This window comes from Halichoerus grypus, chromosome 10, assembly GCF_964656455.1.
Source record: "Halichoerus grypus chromosome 10, mHalGry1.hap1.1, whole genome shotgun sequence".
In the NCBI taxonomy this organism is placed as follows: Eukaryota; Metazoa; Chordata; class Mammalia; order Carnivora; family Phocidae; genus Halichoerus; species Halichoerus grypus.
This window is the reverse complement of record NC_135721.1, coordinates 36,714,567-36,723,409: the sequence shown is the minus strand read 5'-3', so window position 1 is coordinate 36,723,409 and position 8,843 is coordinate 36,714,567.

Genomic DNA, 8,843 nt, shown 5'->3' with positions numbered 1-8,843 from the left:
TTAGCCATCAGGGAAATCCAAATCAAAACCACATTGAGATACCACCTTACACCAGTTAGAATGGCAAAAATGGGACAGGGAAAGAAACAACAAATGTTGGAGAGGTTGTGGAGAAAGGGGAACCCTCTTACACTGTTGGTGGGAATGCAAGTTGGTACAGCCACTTTGGAAAACAGTGTGGAGGTGCCTCAAAAATTTAAAAATAGAGCTACCCTATGACCCAGCAATTGCACTACTAGGTATTTACCCCAAAGACACAGATGTAGTGAAAAGAAGGGCCATATGCACCCCAATGTTCATAGCAGCAATGTCCGCAATAGCCAAACTGTGGAAAGAGCCGAGATGCCCTTCAACAGACGAATGGATAAAGAAGATGTGGTCCATATATACAATGGAATATTACTCAGCCATCAGAAAGATGAATACCCAACTTTTACATCAACATGGATGGGACTGGAGGAGATTATGCTAAGTGAAATAAGTCAAGCAGAGAAAGTCAATTATCATATGGTTTCACTTATTTGTGGAACATAAGGAATAGCATGGAGGACATTAGGAGAAGGAAGGGAAAAATGGTGGGGGGGAATTGGAGGGAGAGATGAACCATGAGAGACTATGGACCTGAGAAACAAACAGGGTTTTAGAGGGGAGCGGGGAGGGGGGATTGGTTAGCTCGGTGATGGGTATTAAGGAGGCCATGTACTGCATGGAGCACTGGGTGTTATACGAAAACAATGGACCGTGGATCACTACATCAAAAACTAATGATGTATTGTATGGTGACTAACATAACATAATAAAATTTTTTTTAAAAAAGTGATTTTTCCATTGCAGAGGCTGTATAGAAAAATAAAATTTATTCAAACTACAAAAAAAAAAAAAAAGAAAGAAAAAGAAGAACAAAACTGGAGGTATCACAATCCCAGATTTCAAGATATACTACAAAGTTGTAGTAATCAAAACAGTATGGTCCTGGCACAAAAAATAGACACATAGATCAAGAGAACAGAATGAATAACCCAGAAACAAGCCCAGATTATACAGTCAAGTAATTTTTGACAAAGGAGGCAAGAATATACAGTGAGAGGAAGAGAGTCTCTTCAACAAATAGCATTGGGTACACTGGACAGCTACACACAAAAGAATGAAACTAGACCACTTTCTTTTTTTAAAAAAGATTTTATTTATTTATTTGACAGAGAGAGGCACAGCGAGAAAGGGAACACAAGCAGGGGGAGTGGGAGAAGCAGGCCTCCCGTGGAGCAGGGAGCCCGATGCAGGGCTTGATCCCAGGACCCTGGGATCATGACCCAAGCCAAAGGCAGATGCTCAATGACTGAGCCACCCAGGTGCCCCAAAACTAGACCACTTTCTTACACCATATACAAAAATAAGCTCAAAATGGATTAAAGACCTAAAGGTGAGACATGAAACCATAAAAATCATAGAAAAGAACACAGGCAGTGATTTCTGACATTGGCCATAGCAACATTTTTCTAGACATGTCTCCTGAGGCAAGAAAAATAAAAGCAAAAATAAACTATTGGGATTACATCAAAATAAAAAGGTTCTGCACAGCAAAGGAAACAATCAACAATAAACGACAGCCTACTGAATGGGAGAAGATATTTGCAAATGACATATCTGATAAAGGGTTAGTATCCAAAATATATAAAGAACATACACAACTCAACACCAAAAACCAAATACTCCAATTAAAAAATGGGCAGAGACATGAACAGACATTTCTCCAAAGAAGACACACAAATGACCAACAGACACATGAAAAGATCCTCAACATCACTCATCATCAGGGAAATGCAAATCAAAACTACAATGAGGTATTACCTCATACTTGTCAGAATGGCTAAAATCAAAAACACAAAAAAGAACAAGTGTTGGCAAGGATAAGGAGAAACAGGAACCCTCTTGTACTGTCAGTGAGAATGCAAACTGGTGCAGCCACTGTGGAAAACAGCATGGAGGTTCCTCAAAAAATTAAAAATAGAATTACCATGTGATCTAGTAATTCCACTACTGGGTATTTACTCAAAGAATATGAAAACACTAATTGGAAAAGCTATATGCACCCCTATGTTTATTGCAGCATTATTTACAATAGCCCAATTATGGAAGCAACCTAAATGTCCATCAATATGAATGGACAAAGATGTGAGATACACACACACACACACACAGTAGAATATTATTCAGCCATAAAAAAGAATGAGATCTTGCCATTTGCAACAACATAGATGGATCTAGAGGGTATAATGCTAAGTGAAATATGTCAGTCAGAGAAAGACAAATACCATATGATTTCACTCATATGTGGAATTTAAGAAACAAAACAAAGGAAACAAAGGGGAAAAAAAGAGAGACAAACCAGAAAACAGGCTCTTAACTACAGAGAACAAAGTGGTGGTTACCAGAAGGGAAGTCAGTGAAGGGATGGGTGAAATAGGTGAATGGGATTAAAAGTACACTTATCGTGATGGGCACTGAGAAATGTATAGAATTGAATTATATTGAATCATTATATTGTACAACTGAAACTAATATAATATGGTATGTTAATTACACTGGAATTTTTTTAAAAAGGCAGGGGAAAGAAAGAAACTATGCAAAGAGAAGAAATCTGAAAAAACTATTATGAATATCCTCAGAGTAATAAGATAATAGAACCAAGAAACAAGAACAAAATACTACAGGGGAGAGGAAGGGAGAATATTCAAAGAACAAGAAAATATGATAAGAGAAATGAAAACTTAATAAAAGAGTTGGAGATAATGCTAAGCAAATCTCTAAGAAAATAATGTAAAAGGATAAAGACAGAATAGAATCAATAAGAATATTAGAGGACAGGTCCAGGAAACTCAGAAGGTGAAAACAGAGATTCCAGAGAAAAGGAAAGATAGAAAAAACTGAGAGAAAAGGCACTTAATCAAATAATAAAGTTTTCAGAACTTGAAAAACAAGAGTTTCCAGATTGTAATGTTCCCACTGAGTGCCTAGCATAATGAATGAAAAAAGACCCACCCCAGGAGATTTCAGAACACCGGAAATAAAGAGATAATCCTACAATATTCCAGATAGAAAACAACAGTCACATGGAAATAATTGAGCATTTGAATGGCATCAGACTTCTCAGCAGCAATATTGGAAACTAGAAGAAAATGGAGCAATGCCTTCAAAATCCTAAAGGAAAACTAATTTCAGCCTAGAATTCTTTATCCAACCAAACATTAGTCTGCCTCTGTGTGGCTGTGTATGTACACACACGGGCACGCATGCACACACCTATGAAGCAAATATGACAAAACATTGAGTACTCTTGGTTTAGGAAGATGAGTATGCAGATGTTCATTGTGCCATTCTTTACACACATCTGTATGTTTGAACATTTTCATGGCGAGAATGGATGAGGAGAGGGCAGAAGGAAGAAGAACACAACTTCACACCTCATTCAAAGTTTCTCACCTTCCCCTGCTCAGCCTGATCTACAGCTCTGGGAAGGAAAAATGTCTATTTCTTTACTCTTTCCTCCTTCCCCTCCATCGTCTGCCCTTTCTCCCCTGACTTGGACGTAGGAAGAGGCAGTGGGAAATAGGGAAAGTCTTCCATACCTGGGGTTTGCCAGAGAAACCAAACCTCCCCCAGGGAATGGGAGTACCCTAGGTGGTACTGGTGCTTGGATACAACTTGTCCAAGCAGGTCAGATGAGAGGGTGGGGCGAGCAGCAGGAAGTCATTCACTGGCATGAATTGATCTGTATGCAGGTTTGGGAGAACCTGCGGGGGATTCAGCCATGAGGAAACAGCATGGCATCCTTCATTAGTAGACGCCTTTGCTCAGGTGCAGGAAATCATAGAGAAAGGGGCTTGTAGGAGTTATTTCACCAGAGACTCTGTGAGCCATGGATGTAAAAGTACCCAGGATACAGAAGGAAGCAGTGAATGTGTTCTTTCCTCTTCAGTACAAGTGCAGAATAGCCTCAGTATCTGTACACATGAACAGCCCCTCTGGGAGAGACAGGCCTCTGGTGTGGACACCAGCCTTCTCTGTTGGTCCCAGCAGCAAGGCCAGGGCTGTGCCTTCCCAAAGCATCACAGGCTGCTCTCAGCAACAGCAGGGGTGGCACCATGTGGGAACTGTAGCTGCCAGACGGATTTATATGTGAGATAGCCTCAGAGGACTCTAAGATAAGCCAGGTAAGATTTGCAGGGTGAGCCTCCAAGTTCCTGGTCAGAAGGGAACAGGAGCCAAGGAAGCTGGAAGGAATTGTTACTAAAATTCCTTTACACCCACATAGTTGTGAGGCCCAGAGAGTCTTTGTTTTGTTTTTCTATGAATAGTCTTTTAACAAAAAACTGCACAAATTCGAAGTATACAATTTGATCATTGTGACATAGGCATACACCAGTGAAACTATCATCACACTCACAATAATGAACATACACATTACCCCCAAAAGTTTCCTCAAAAAAAAGTTTCTTTATACCCCTGTATAACCTTCCCTCCCCCTTCCTGCACCCCAACACCAGAAACTACTGATGCTTTCTGTCCCATAAATGAGTTTGCATTTTCTAGAATTTTATATAAATGAAATCATATAGTATGCACTCTTTCATGCCTGGCTTCTTTCAGCATAATTATTTTGAGATTCATCCATATTGTTGTATGTATCATTAGTCCATACCTTTTTATTGCTGAATAATATTCCATTGTATGAATATACCATAGTTTGTTTATTCATTCACTTATTGATGACATTGTGTTGTTTCCATTTTTAGTAATGACAACATTGCTATGAATATTCCTGTAGGAATATTTGTAGAAACCCATGCTTTTATTCCTTGTGGGTAAATAAAAACCTGGCAGTGGAAGGGCTAAGTCATATGGTAGCTACATGTTTAACTTTTTAAGAAATTGTCAAATTGTTTCCCAAAGTGTTTGTACCATTTTGCATTCCCACCAGCAGTGTATAAAAGTCCTAGTTCTCCTCCATCATCATCAACACTTGGTATTGTCAGTCCTTTTCATTTTAGACATTCTTATAGGTGATAATGAGGCCCAGAGAGTCTAGGGTTACACTGGAGTCTCCTTCAGCACCCAGAACAATGCCAGTCATAGAGAAAATACTTGTTGCTTGATTGATCAGTCTTTTTACAGTAAATAGAATTAGTTATAAGCTGATTTGGCCTGGCCTTGCCTCTGGAGACAAAGTTGCTGAGGATTTAAAAAAGAAAAATCTGGTTCACCCCTGCTCCACTGGAGATCGACTAAGACCCAATCCATGAGAAGTAGAAAGGCCAACCCACACTGGCCTTTACACCCTAAGTATTTGAGAGTCCACCATATTTCAGGAGGGCCCTGGGTACACTGACCCTGCACTGCTCAGAGTAAATAGCTCAATGAGGGGTCTAAGAAGCAAGCAATGTGAGGAGCAGTTAGAGAAGACTTAGGGAGCATATAACAGATGTCATCACATTCCTGAGAGGTTCTCCTGAAGTATCAGAACTTCTACGCCTCTTTGAGAGCATACCTTGGATAAACAGATGGGACTCACAGAGTAGCTCATAGCTTTTGGTCCACCAGAGGAAGAACATTCCAATGACAGAGCTTTCCAGCTATAGAGTGGGCTGCTTCACAAAGATACAGGTGTCCCATTTCTCAAATCACCCTCATCTTTGCAGGAATGCAACAGAAGTTACTTACTCCTACCCTGAGGAAGAGGAAGGACTAGGAAAACAGCACCCAAATTCTAAAAGGTAGAAGGTCAGGCACATACTAGGAGTTTTCTAAAGTCTTCATTTAATGAAACTGAAGAGTGAGGACAGAAAATGCTAAATTATACTTAACAGAGAATGCATTAAAGCAATCCAAGTGGATGGTAATAAAGTAATGAGTTCTAGAGCCTGGCTCAATTAGAGTGGGGAGAGTTGGGTTGGTACATTTCCCAGATTATTAAGTAACACTGAGCATGAGGTCAGCTCAGCTGGGGAGAGATAAACTGGAAGAACTTTATTCAGTGGTCTACTACCCAAAAAGCCACCAAGGTGTCCAATAAAAAGAGAAGCTCACCTCCCAACCTGCCAACTTCAGAAGCCCAGAAGAGAATATTCCTAAGAACTGAAGGCCAGAGGAAGATCTCTTTATAAAAAAATTTTTTTTAAGATTTTGTTTATTTATTTGTCAGAGACAGAGAGAGAGCACAAGCAGGGGGAGCGGCAGGCAGAGGAAGAAGCAGGCTCCCCGCTGAGCAGGGAGCCCAACACAGGGCTCTATCCCAGGACCCTGGGATCATGACCTGAGCCGAAGGCAGACCGACTGAGCCACCCAGGCGTCCCTCTTTATAAAATTTTCATAGAAAATTGAGAAAGACATTTTTTTAATGTTTTAAATGTTTTGCAACATGTTTTGCAACATGTTTTAAATGTTTACCCCTACCCTGAGGAAGAGGTGGAACTAGGGAAACAGTACCCAAATTCTAAAAGGTCTAAGGTCAGGCACATACAAGGAGTTTTCTAAAGTCTTCATTTAATGAAACTAAAGAGTGAGGACAGAAAATGCTAATGAGACTTTAACAGAGAATGACAAAATATGTGTTTGTTGTAGAAATTTTTTAAAATAAAGAAAATCACAAATAAAATTAAAAGCATCTGTGACCCCACTACCAAAATATTTCTATCGTTGACATACTGGTAGATATAGAGTCCGTCTTTTTTGTTTTTATAAAATGGGATCATAATACAGATACTGCTCAGTAACTGAAGTGTAGACCAAAATGGAAAAATACATATTTACTTCATTTGTGTCGATTAGTTTACATTATTATTTTATGAAGAGCTCTTAAACCTAACAATAAAAGTTGACCTCCTTCAATAAAAAAGGTAAAAGTCATTAACAGGAAATTAATGAAATGTTTTTAAAGCGAAAATAGCCAGCACTGGTAAAAGTGTGGGAAAAGTGGGCACTTTCATACAAGGCTGGGGCAATCTGGCAAGAGAGTGCCATAAACCTTTGGACCCTGAATTCCACTTTTAGAAATTGGTCCTAAGGACATTTCTTCCCAGGATTAGATAAATTTGCCTTTATTTTCTTCTGTTAATTTTATGATGTCACTGTTTTTATGTTGAAGCCTTTTATTTATTTGGAATTTAATTTGGTATGAAGAAGAGAATGTAACTTTTTAATTTTTTATTTTTCTAAATGGCTTCTTGGTTCCCAAACACTACTTATTAATCAATCCACACTTTTCCCTTCTGATTTTAAATAGTGGAGTTTGACTTTAAAATGTAATCTGCTGCCTCTCAGGCAACATTTGAGGAAATCCTGTTTCTTCCCTCAAATCTATGAGACAATGAATATGTCACTTCCCCTCTTTTTACTTTGTTTCTATGAATTCTTCTTTCCAAACTCTGCAAGGCCATTAGTTCGGTTCTATAGAAATTTCCAGGGCCCAAGGACAAAGCAGAACTAACTAATATGGGGAAATCTAGGAAATGCTTACCTATTCTTCAGTCTATCCTATATGGTGACTCAAACTGTCTACGGCCTAAGTCATCATTTTCCTCCCCAAACCATTTCCTCCTCCAGATTTCTTTATTTCTATCATCTTGATGTCATCCTAAAGTCCTGTTTCTATTCTCCTGCACACCCGGGACACATCACATCAGTTCTTCCTTCCCTGCATGGGCCTCTCAGGTCCATTCCTGCTGTGGCATCCCATGTTTGTTTCCCTCAGCCCAGGCTCTCCTGCCTTTCAGCAGGAGGAGCAGACCAATCTCCTGGTTTCACTCACTTCCTGGACTAATCCGTTAAACTCACCACTGTGAGACTTTTCTGCATCACATCATTGCTCTGCTCAAAACACTCCAGGTGTTCCTCATTGCTCATAAATGAAAGTCCAGACATTACACTAAGCAAGGCCCACTGCAATTTGGTCCTACCCCACCTATCTTGTCTCCCTATTCTGACACAGCGCTCTGTCTCTTAAATATTTTGTCAAATGTTTCTTTCCTCTTCTATCTCTAGTCTGAATTGGATTTAAGGATGTTTATTCAAGGGGCACCAGGGTGGCACAGTCAGGTAAGCATCCGACCCTTGGTTTCACCTCAAGTCGTGATCTCAGGGTCGTGGGATCAAGCCCCCTGGCAGGCTCTGTGCTCAGCATGGAGTCTGCTTAAGACTCTCTCTCCCTCTCCCTCTGCCCCTCCTCCCCCAAAATAAATAAATAATTTTTTAAAAAGGATATTTATTCAAGTATTGAATAAAGTGTTATACTGCCCAGTCTTAATCGTTAAAATTTTAAATTTCCTTGCACCTTAATGCCCATGTATTTACTTTTCTCAGTGGGTCAGTAGTCCTCACAAAAGCAAAATTCCCAGGCCCAAAGTAAAGCCATGCTTTTTCCAAGCTCTTCTTTTAAAAAACATAAATGTATCTGCAAGTTGCACCATAATATTAGGTCCTGGAAATTTTACATCAAAGATTTTATCAGACCACTTTCCTCCAAGTCAAGAAAGATCTGGGAACAGAATAGGACACTGGCGACTGAAAAGAAAGTGCTGAAACAAGGTCAGAAGAAGCTGGAAGGAACAACGAGGCATGCCAAATGAGAGCCCACCATGATTCAGCTGCACTGGAAAGGGTGTGACACACCAGCTGTATCTCCATGCGGATGGACCAGGCAGTCAGCTCTCTTGACTCCCAGGACACCGCATTCCACGTTTCCTCCTGACATGCTGGGCTTCTGCTTCCCAGTTGCCCTGACTGCCATTCTGGATGCACATGCTCTGACTGGTGAGTGTGCCTCACCTCCACACCCTCCTCTGGGCCTC